The sequence below is a fragment of the Suricata suricatta genome, chromosome 5, assembly GCF_006229205.1.
Source record: "Suricata suricatta isolate VVHF042 chromosome 5, meerkat_22Aug2017_6uvM2_HiC, whole genome shotgun sequence".
Classification (NCBI taxonomy): domain Eukaryota; kingdom Metazoa; phylum Chordata; class Mammalia; order Carnivora; family Herpestidae; genus Suricata; species Suricata suricatta.
Window position 1 is genome coordinate 126,036,351 of NC_043704.1, and position 10,404 is coordinate 126,046,754.

Here is a 10,404-nt window from a genome sequence, read left to right on the forward strand (position 1 = left end):
CTGATGCATAGGGGCACATGTACCCCAATGTTCATAGCAGCAATGTCAACAATAGCCAAAACATGGAAAGAGCCTAAATGCCCATCACCTGATGAGTGGATCAAGAAGATGTGGTATATATACACATTGGGGTACTATATGGCAATGAGAAAGAATGAAATCTGGCCATTTGTAGGAAAGTGGATGGACCTCGAGGGTGTCATGCTAAGCGAAATAAGTCAGGCAGAGAAGGACAGAAACCATATGTTTGTACTTATAGGTCTAACAGGAGAACAGGAGAAACCTAATGGAGGACCAGGGGGAGGGGAAGAGGGAAAGAGAGTTGGGGAGAGAGAGGGATGCAAAACTTGAGAGACTATTGAACACTGAAAACGAACTGAGGGTTGAAGGGGGAGGAGAGAAAAGAGGTGGTGGTGATGGAGGAGGGCACTTGTGGGGAAGAGCACTGGGTGTTGTATGGAAACTAATTTGACAATAAACTACTTAAATAATAAAAAAAATTAAAAAAATAAGAGTTATTCAAGTTAGTTAACATACAGTGTGGTATTGGTTTCAAGAGCAGAACCCAGTGATTCATCACTTATATATGACACCCAGTGGTTATCCCAACAAGTGCCTTCCTTAATGCCCTTGGCCCATTTAGCCCCCCCCCACCTTCCCTTCAGCAACCCGTTTGTTCTCTCTATTTAAAAGTCTCTTATGGTTTGTGTCGCTCTGTTTTTATCTTATTTTTCCTTCCCTTTCCCTATGTTCATCTGTTTTGTTTCTTAAATTCCACGTAAGTGTAGTCATATGACACTTGGGTTTCTCTTACTTATTTTGCTTAGCATAATATATATACTCTAGTTCCATCCATGTTTTGCAGATGGCAAGTCTCATTGTTTTTGATCACTGAGTAATATTCTATTGTGTATATGTGTGTATATGTATATATATATACATATACACACATACCACATCTTAATCCATTTATCAGTCGATGGTAGCTCCACTTCTTGAAGTTCTTGGCAGTCTAAAGCTCCTAGTGTGTTTGCTGAGCCTCATTCATGGTTTCTTCTCTTCTCATGTGGTCTATAAGTTTGGGTTTTGACCTCATGTTCTGCTTGGCCTTCTTTGTAAAAATCCCATGGGATAATAAGACATGAATAAGAAATAATATTGGGGGGGCAAGATTATAATTATTTACAGATAATTTCATAATGTACCTAGAAAGTTCGAGATTCAATGACAATCAGAATTAATAAAACCTGTAGACAAACTTAGAAATAATAAGAAAGCAAAAACAAGCAAAAAATAAAGGAATGAGGCCTACTACAGAATAACTTGCCAAAATCACCAGCCTTCCAGTAAACTAATAATAACCAAAATGTCCAAGGATATAAACAGAAAACTTATAGAAGAGAACATATAAATAAATGGTCAACAAACACAGAGGCTGAAGTCGGGGAGATGCAGTGAAATGTAGCAAAAAGGATCTTTTATTTTTACTAGTATTTATCAAGAATTAAACTGGTAATATCAAGTGTTGATGAAGGAAATTGGTACCTTCACACACTGTTGTTAAGACTGAAACTTAGTACAGCATTATTTATAATTGTAAAAAAAAAAAAAACAACTGACAACAAGAGATAGGTAAAGTATGGATACCGTGTAGTGATTAAAGTAAATTTGGAGGAAATGATGGTGGGGAGACCTTTCTCTTAAATACAAAAACTAAGTTGCAAAACACTATGTACAATAAGATGAACTTTATGGAAAAAATGACAACATGACTGTATTTATACAGGTGTAGAGTAAGGTCTAGAAGGATACATGCCAAACACACAGAAAGTGATGAGGGTAATAACAGTTACTGAATGCTTCCTTTGTGCTGTGAGAGGTTATAGATTATTTATATCAAGTAGGTCTAATTGTCCCAGCAATTCTGAGGGCATAAAATTCAGATTCTTAACTCTGAAGATTTGTATCTTAAGTTGAAGGCTATTTTCTGAGATTATGTCTTTGGTAGTTTACTCCCCATAAGTCTCTGTCTTTCCTTTCCATAACTTTTCCTCAGCTAATTCTCTAGGTCTTCACAATTTTCTCTCATGTTTCTCACCTCTTTGTCTTTTTGTTTTATCTTATAGGTCAGTGATTCTCAAACTTGAGGTGCATCCCAATGTCTTGGAAGGCTTGTTTAAGATTTAGTAAGTTCAGGCTTTAACCTAGAAATTTTCATTTTAAAAAGTTCCCAGGGGACACCTGAGTGGCTCAGTAGGTTAAGCATCCAGCTTCGGCTCAGGTCATGATCTCATGGTTGGTGGGTTCAGGCTCTGTGCTGAATGCTTGCTCAGAGCCTGGAGCCTGCTTCAGATTCTGTGTCTCCTTCTCTCTCTGACTCTCCCTGCTCATGCTGTGTCTCACTCTCTCTCAAAAACTAAATAAATGTTTTAAAAAATTTATTTTTTAAATAAAAAAAAAGTTCCCAGGCAGAGCACCTGGTTGGCTCAGTCAGTTACTCATCTGACTCTTGATTTCAGCTCAGGTCATGATCTCACGGTTCATGAGTTCAAGCCCTGCATCAGGTTCTGTGCTGCCTTCTTGGGATTCTTCCTATATATTCCTCTCTCTCTGCCCCTTCCCCATTTGTTCTCTCTCTCTCTCTCTCTCTCAAAAATAAATAAATAAACTTAAAAAAAGAAGTTTCCATGTGATGCTAATGTTGCTAGTTGGGGATCACATTTTGCGAATCACTATTCTCAGGTATTTCTTTTATATATTTGCATTTTTTAGTTTGAGAGTTACATTTAAATTCCAAGAACATTTTCTATTTTCTTTTTTCCAGCTACTTTGTTTCTTCTTTGTCTATGAAAGAAAAGCCTCCTAGAATCTCACTGAGAATACTAAATAGGTTTTTTAAGTTATTTCCTACTGTCCAAACTATCTCTATTTCTCCTGAATATATTGTCCTGTTTATCTTGTTTCCTTTGTGAGCTGTTTACTCAAAGATCTCAGAATCATGGCTATCCATTAATATCTGTGAATGAAGGATTTGTAGTTTAACAGGTGGTTGGTGCTGGTCTTCTGTACCATCGTGTGAATCTGTTTCTTCAACAACTCTCTCCTCTAAGTGGGACCCTTAGGCATGTTGACTAGCACGATGCCATTTAAGGGCCATAGTTGGAACATGATCCCCTGTCCCCTGCCCCAATAAATGAGAAAGCCAATACAGGACCTAGAAACCTTAGCCTTCCCAGAGATCCTGTCTAATATCTTTGAGAGTATACCCTCTGGTTCAGCCTGGGGTAGATATCATCTTGGCCTATTATTCTGTCTACATAGGACAGAGAGGCAATCATATGGTGGATGTACTCAGACACAACTCTTTCTAGACAAGCCTAGGACTAACCCTGATTTCTTCTCCCTACCATCTCTTGTCCTCTGTACCTGTACCTTGTGACCACAGTCTTCCCAGGCCCCCAAGAGCAAGAACCAAGAGGGGCTTCTCACCTCCTAGGCACCTGTCTCCATGGCCACCTCCTCTGGTCTGCTTTGCCTATCAGGATAGTTTCATTTGATTTTCTTCAAGCTCCACTGGTGGCCCCCCTTCCATGCTTAATGCTGTAATTTTTATTTCCTTTTGCCATGTTTTTAACTAGCGTGATCAGTGTTAAAATGGGGCTCTTCTTGACTCATTCTTGAGCAAATCACCAATGTACTAGACAGATTCCTAGCAAGTCTAAGGCCACCACATGCAGAGTTTATAAAGAAAATGCCCAAGGACTGTTCCACTTCAAGAATATGAGGGAAGAGCAAGAAAGAAACATTTGATAGAGTTTTTTTTAGAGATAATTTATTCCCACATGCCTATAGGCCAGCCCCAGAAGGGCTGGGGCCTCAGTACATAAGAGGGAGACTGAGGAGCAGGGGGAAAAGGATCTGGCCAGCCCTTCAACCCTACTCCCTCTTCTTTCCTCTTGTTGGTCAGTAGGAGGCCCAGGAAACAGCTGCCCCCCAGCCACTTCATACCCTTTTATGGGAAGGCTGTGGATCTGGGGAAATTGCCCTTCACTTTCTGTCCTCAACAAAACTGTTCTGTCTCTGGATCTCTACTCTGTCTTTTTCTCCCACCCTACCTCTCTCATTTTCCGGTTGCATTCCTCGCCTCTCTCCTTTCTCACTTACTGCAGATAACGCCAGCCTCACATTGGTAAATGCTCATGCCATTTATAAAGGACCATTACATTCCTCCCCGCTCCTGCCACTGCAGAATGTGATGGTGGATCTCAGGGGATGATAAGAACCACAAGCACAGTGTGATCAAGCCCCAAGAGAGGACAGCAGGAAGGATGGGCCCCAAATTCAGCATGGAGGTGCCAGGAGGGCTTCCCAGAAGCTAAGTTTTGAGGAAGAATAGAGTTGGTCAAGGGAAGGGGATTTAGGAGGAGTTTTCAAGCCAGAAAGCAGTGTATGCAAAGTTTAGAGATACACTACAGGACTGCACATTCAGGAAGTGACAAACTATGTCCCTTTGTCCTCATTTTATACCTCAACTGCTGTAAGACAAGCAGCACAGCATAAATCCATCAGTCAGAGAATCCATTCCACAAGCAGTTTGCCTGGCCATGCAGGAGAAGCTGACATAAAGAGAAGAATTTGATTACTTCACTAGATTGGTCATATTAACCGCAAGATTCTTGAGACTAGAAGCTTTCTGTATTTCAAGAGTGGTCAGAAACCCATGGAGCCTGTTGGAGGTTCATGGAGGGGCAGGAATAAGGCATTTTCTGCTTAAACTCGCTGTAGTCTCACTTGTTAAAAGTAAAGGAGAAATTAATTACCCTGAGTAATTTATTCCACTGAAAACTATGCAATGCTCTGAGGACAAAAAATGAAATGACCCCTACCAATGTCAATGCCAGAGTGTCTGGGGGCAGCGTTCTGAGTAGAGGGAACTGGGACACTTGTCATAAAGCTGGGTTCACATAGCAGGTACTCATTTCTTCCTTTGATCTCAGAGGTCCACAAAATAGTCAAGTTTTCCAAAGGCATTTGGATTCATACCTTGCAAAATACTGAGAAGACCTCCACTGTCATATGATTATCTCTGTTGGGGCAGATTGGGATGGTCATAGAGGTGAGGAATTTGAGGCCTTCTACATACCCTTGCCTCTGCCATCAGGGGCCTGGAGAGGAGATGCCAGAAGAGCGGATGTGCCAGCTCAGGAGCCAGATGTGGGACCTGACCCTGGGTAGCCCTGGGACCTGCTCTGCTGGAAAGAGGCTGTGTGCTGGGAGCCATACACTCTTGTTTCCTGATAGCTCTGGGACCTTGGGCAAATCCCATGGCCACCCCAAGTGTCTACTCTAGGATAGTGAGTATAGTGAGGCTAATAATTTGGGCTCAGTGTGATGATGTCTAACAACACTCACACTCTTCAATGGGGAGCATGTAGGCACCCAGTGGAGTGAACCCTGGGCATCTGGAGGCATGTTCCTAAGGGTCCCTAGCAAGCATGAGAATTCTATCTAAATTCGAGGAGGTTTGCTTTTGCTTTATGTTACATCTGTGCTTAACATTTTTTAAAAAGTTTTATTACCTAACTTTGCCCCATCTCAAATCTTTGAGCAGAGACTCATGTCAGAATTCCCTTAGCACAGATGGGGGAGGGGCACAGGGTCCTGGGACATGGGACATGGGCAACTCAGCTTAGGAGGCAGAATGATGGGAGAGCCTTGGTAAGCCATAAAACCCCAGATGCCTGCTGCTGACTAGTTTATTGATTCAACCCAGAAGAGAGAACCTGTGAGAGTGAGAGACTTACCAAGTCTTCTCTGAGAAAGTAGAACAGAGGCCCAGATAGGCAGATCAGTTAGACTTCCTGGAGAGGTATGGCTAGACCTTAGGGATGGCGCAGATCTCCTTTTTAGCTCACTCAGGATTCCTAACCCTCCCAGAGCTGACATAACCTCTGTGTGCTGAGCCTACAGAACAACCTGGCAGTCTCTTACTTCCTGGTGATAGGAATGTTGTCACATCTGCTAGCCACCAAGCCCTGGGGCAACCTCATGCTGCTCCTTTCAGCTACACTGGCATGCTCATGTGAGAGAGGCAGTCTGGCTCTGTGTGGCCTAGGAGGTCGGAGCTAGGTTCCTGAGAACTGTGCATGGAAGATGTTTTGAGTTAGCACAAGGTATACTTGTCCAGGGGGATAATGGCCTTGTGGGGCAGGGCCCAGTCAGACCCTAGGATCTCTGTGTGGCTCCTCTCAGACCCTTTGGGCCATGAGGTCTGTGACTCATGGTGGGACACAGAGGAGGCACAAGGTATTCCTATTTCTTTCCCAGGCAAATGCCTTATGACATCAGTGCAAAGAATTCCTTTCCCTCTCTATCTAGATCTTTCTATAAGCCTCCTGGCTGAGACAGTTGGATTTCCAGCTGTGGAAAACTGCAGATTGGAAGGCATTGGACCATGGAATGCCACAGAGAGCCAGATACCAATGAGAGCAGGGATGGAGCCTGAGGAGGGAGCATCTGCGGGATGTGGGGTGAATTGGATGAGGGAGGAAGGAGGGTGAGTGTTGGAAAACTTCTGTGGCTTATCCACTCTTGCCTAGAGGGTTTTCCTAGTAATCCTGAGAACTCTGCACATTATTTCCATTTTCATGTTCTTTTAAGACCTGATCCGATTAATTAACTTTGTAGTGTACAACTTGTGCCTTTACGTGGAACCAAACTTTCTATCCTGTACTCAGCTCCCTGGCTCTGGCAGGGTGGTATAGGTCTCTCTGGGCTTCTTCGTTCCAGTCGTCATAGCCCAGAGTCCAGCTGCTTTCTCAAGGACTCAAGGACTTTTCATCACCATTAGTGCTGCTACCACCACCATCACCAACCATCTACCCCTACTGGCCTCCACTCTCCATCTTTGTCATCAACATAGTCTCCTCCACCAGCACTGTTAACCACCACCATTATCAGTTCTACCACCACAAGCCACCATACCACCCCCATCCGCAGGAACATTGGCACCATCATCATCACCACCCTCACCACCATCATTATCACTACCATTCACTGAGTGCTCATTACATCCTATGCTGTGGGAAGCCCCTTTGAACCAATGCCTCAATTGACATTTCTCTGTTTCCCTTACCTATTCTAGAAATCTGTGTCTTCTAATGGTCTAAATCCCTGACAGGAAGCCTGTGTTTGTTTCTTGCTTCCAAAAGTAGGAAACCTCTCAGAGTATTTATTTCCCCCAACTTTTAGGAAGAGATGAGAATGTTCCAAATGCATGACAGTTCACTTATTTGATTGGATTAAAATGCAAAACAACGGGTTCCACTGGTTTATTTACAAATTGCCTAGGCATAACTGCCTTTCTCTCATATTTCAGTTAGCAAGAATCATTAATTCATCACACATACTGAGCTGGAGTCTTTCCCAGAGAATAAACTGGTTTTCACAGTTAATAAAAGGCTATTTTGCCCTATCTACCTCCCCCTGTGAAAGGCCCATCTCATTGCCTGGGGCAAAGGAGGAAAACTTCTCTGGTGCCTGTGTCGGGGGAACTTTCTGTAGTCTTCACAGAGGCTAAATCAATGGGAGGGAATTTCAGGCTCTCCACCTTGGCCTTCAAATGTTGTTTCCAAGAACGAGGCCAGTTCCTTGAAGGGCTGTTTACATCTAATTTGCCTTCACGTGGGATAACTGGCTCTCTGCAGTTGTTAGGCAGACTGGCTGTAAGCCAGTGCGTTATTCCGGCACGGACTTCATATTTCCCATCATCGGGAACAAATAAACCCACTGTTTGTTTAGTATGTATTCTGTTCTGCAGCTTTTCATAATCTATTGTGTACTGGTGATCTTTCTATCTCACTGGTCTTATGAAACTTTCACATTTCGACCAGTCAGATGGGAGGAGTGTAGTGATGTCTGTATCACATATACAGCCCTTTGTCAGTTACGTATTTTACAAATAGTTTCTCATATTCTGTGCTGACCTCTTCACTGCCTTGATGGCATCTTTTGATGAACAAGTTCTTTCCCATAATGTCAAATTTATCAATCTTTGCCTTTGTGGTAGTGGTTTTTAAATAAATGTGGCCTTATTTTAGTTAAATTTCTTTTTCTGTTTTTTATTTATTTTTGAGAGACAGAGACAGCATGAGCAGGTGAGGGTCAAAGAGAGAGGGAGATACAGAATCTGAAGCAGGCTCCAGGCTCTGAGCTAGCTGTCAGCACAGAGCCTGATGCGGGGCTTGAACCCACAAACTGTGAGATCATGACCTGAGCTGAAGCCGGATGCTTAACCGACTGAGCCACCCAGGCGCCCCGAGTGGCCTTATTTTAAAATAAAATCTTTATCCTGTAGTGAAAAGATACTCTTCTGTCTAATCTAAAATCTTCATTGTTTTAAGTTTGACATTTAGGTTCATAGTCCACCTGGAAGTGATTTTTGTGCCTGGCTTGATAGAGGAGTTAAGTTTTATTTGTATTTCACACGGGCATTTTATAGTTCCAGAATAATTTATCAAAAGGCCATTCATTTTTTGGTAGGGCTACCATTGTCTTATGTGTGTTAGTGGGCTCTGTATACACTCTGTCTATACTAAAATTGCTTTGCAGTATCTTAAATTCTGATAGGGCAAGCTTTTCTACTTTAAGAGATCTTGGCTTTTAAAACTTTGTATGTCTCTATATGTTTTAGAATTAAGTTTGTCAAGTTCTATAAAGAACTTTGTAATTGTCCTGCAATTCTTGGCTGTTGTAGAGTGCTTTTTTTCATTGTTTTTCCTTTTTCCTTTTCAGGTTAGAAACTTTCTCTCAACTATGTTCATGCTCACTGATTCTTTGCTTGGTCCTGTCCTGTCTGCTGATGAACCCATCAAAGGCTTTCTTCCTTTCAGTTAGTGTGGTTTTGATTTCTCGCATTTCCTTTTGATTCTATCTTAGAGTTTCCATCTCTCTGTTTACATTACCCATCTGTTCTTACGTGTATGCCTTCAGCATATTAATCATCATTATTTTAAATGTCTAGTCTGATAATATCAAAATCTCTGCCATATCTGAGTCTGGTTCTGATGTTTTCTTTGTCTTTACAGACTGTGTTTTTTGCCTTTTAGCATAGCTTGGAATCTTTTGTTGAAAGCCAGACATGATGCATTGTGTAAAAGGAACTGATAGGGCTTAGTATGAGGTGTTTTGTTTATCTGGCCAGGACTTAGGCTGTATTTACTGCTTGCTGTAGCTGTGGTGTCAGAGGCTAAAATGTCTTCTAGTGTTCTTGTTTTTGTTTCACCTATTGATTTTGGATCTCCCCAGAGACTACTTCAGGAGGATCTGAGGCTTGCCGTCTTTTCGCTGTAATCCCTGTATTGTATGGGATTTCTGTTGATGTGGTTGTAAGGTGTGGGGAAAGAGGAAAATACTTTGTAGTCTTATGATGAGGTCTCAGTCTTTTAGTGGTTCTGTGACCTGGGCTTCACAAGTACATCATAGCTCCTAATACCTTAAGTGAGACAGGATAGGTAGAGGGACTGGTGTTGGGTACCTGCCTTTCCCGAAGTCTGTTCGGCTTTGGCAAAACTCAAGTCATTAGTCTCTTGTAAAAGTTTCCCTTGAGGGCAGGCCATGTTAAGGAGAACAAAAGACTCTAGGCATATTCCAGAATGGTTACTTTTCCCCATTCCCGACAGCAAGAAGCACAAAGGGGACCCTTCTCTAGTCTTCATAGTGAGAGCTGATGGGCTTCTGGACTTAAAAAACACCTAAAAGTTTTGGTGATCCCAAGACTGTCCCCTCCAGAGTTCTTAGCTCTTAAACTTGTCTATGCAGGGCTTCTGGCAGTTTGTCAATTCTAGTTCATGTGTTCCTACCAGTAGTGGCTCCAGCTGTACACTTTTGCTCCTGGGATCCTTCTGGTAAGCTCTGGTTCTGTATTCATTTCTCCATTTGAGGGGGCAACAGTTTACTGTATGACCTCAGTTCTCTGTGTATCTAAGAACACTTGTTGATTTTCAGCTTGTTCAACATTTTTTTTTTGCATGAAGATAGGGATGCTGACTTCTTTTTTTTTTATAATAGTTTATTGTCAAATTAGTTTCCATATAACACCCAGTGCTTCTCCCCACAAGTGCCCCCCACCATGACCATTACCCCCCCTCCCCCTCCCCTTTCAGTCCATGGATCATCTCCAGTATTCAGTAGTCTCCCTTGATCTGTGTTCCTTGCTCTTCCCCTCTCTCTTTCCCCCTTCCTCTCCCCATGGTCCCCTGCCAGGTCTCTCCTGTTAGACCTATGAATGCAAACATATGGTATCTATCCTTCTCTGCCTGACTTATTTCGCTTAGCATGACACCCTCAAGGTCCATCCACTTTCCTACAAATGGCCATATATCATTCTTTCTCATTGCCATGTAA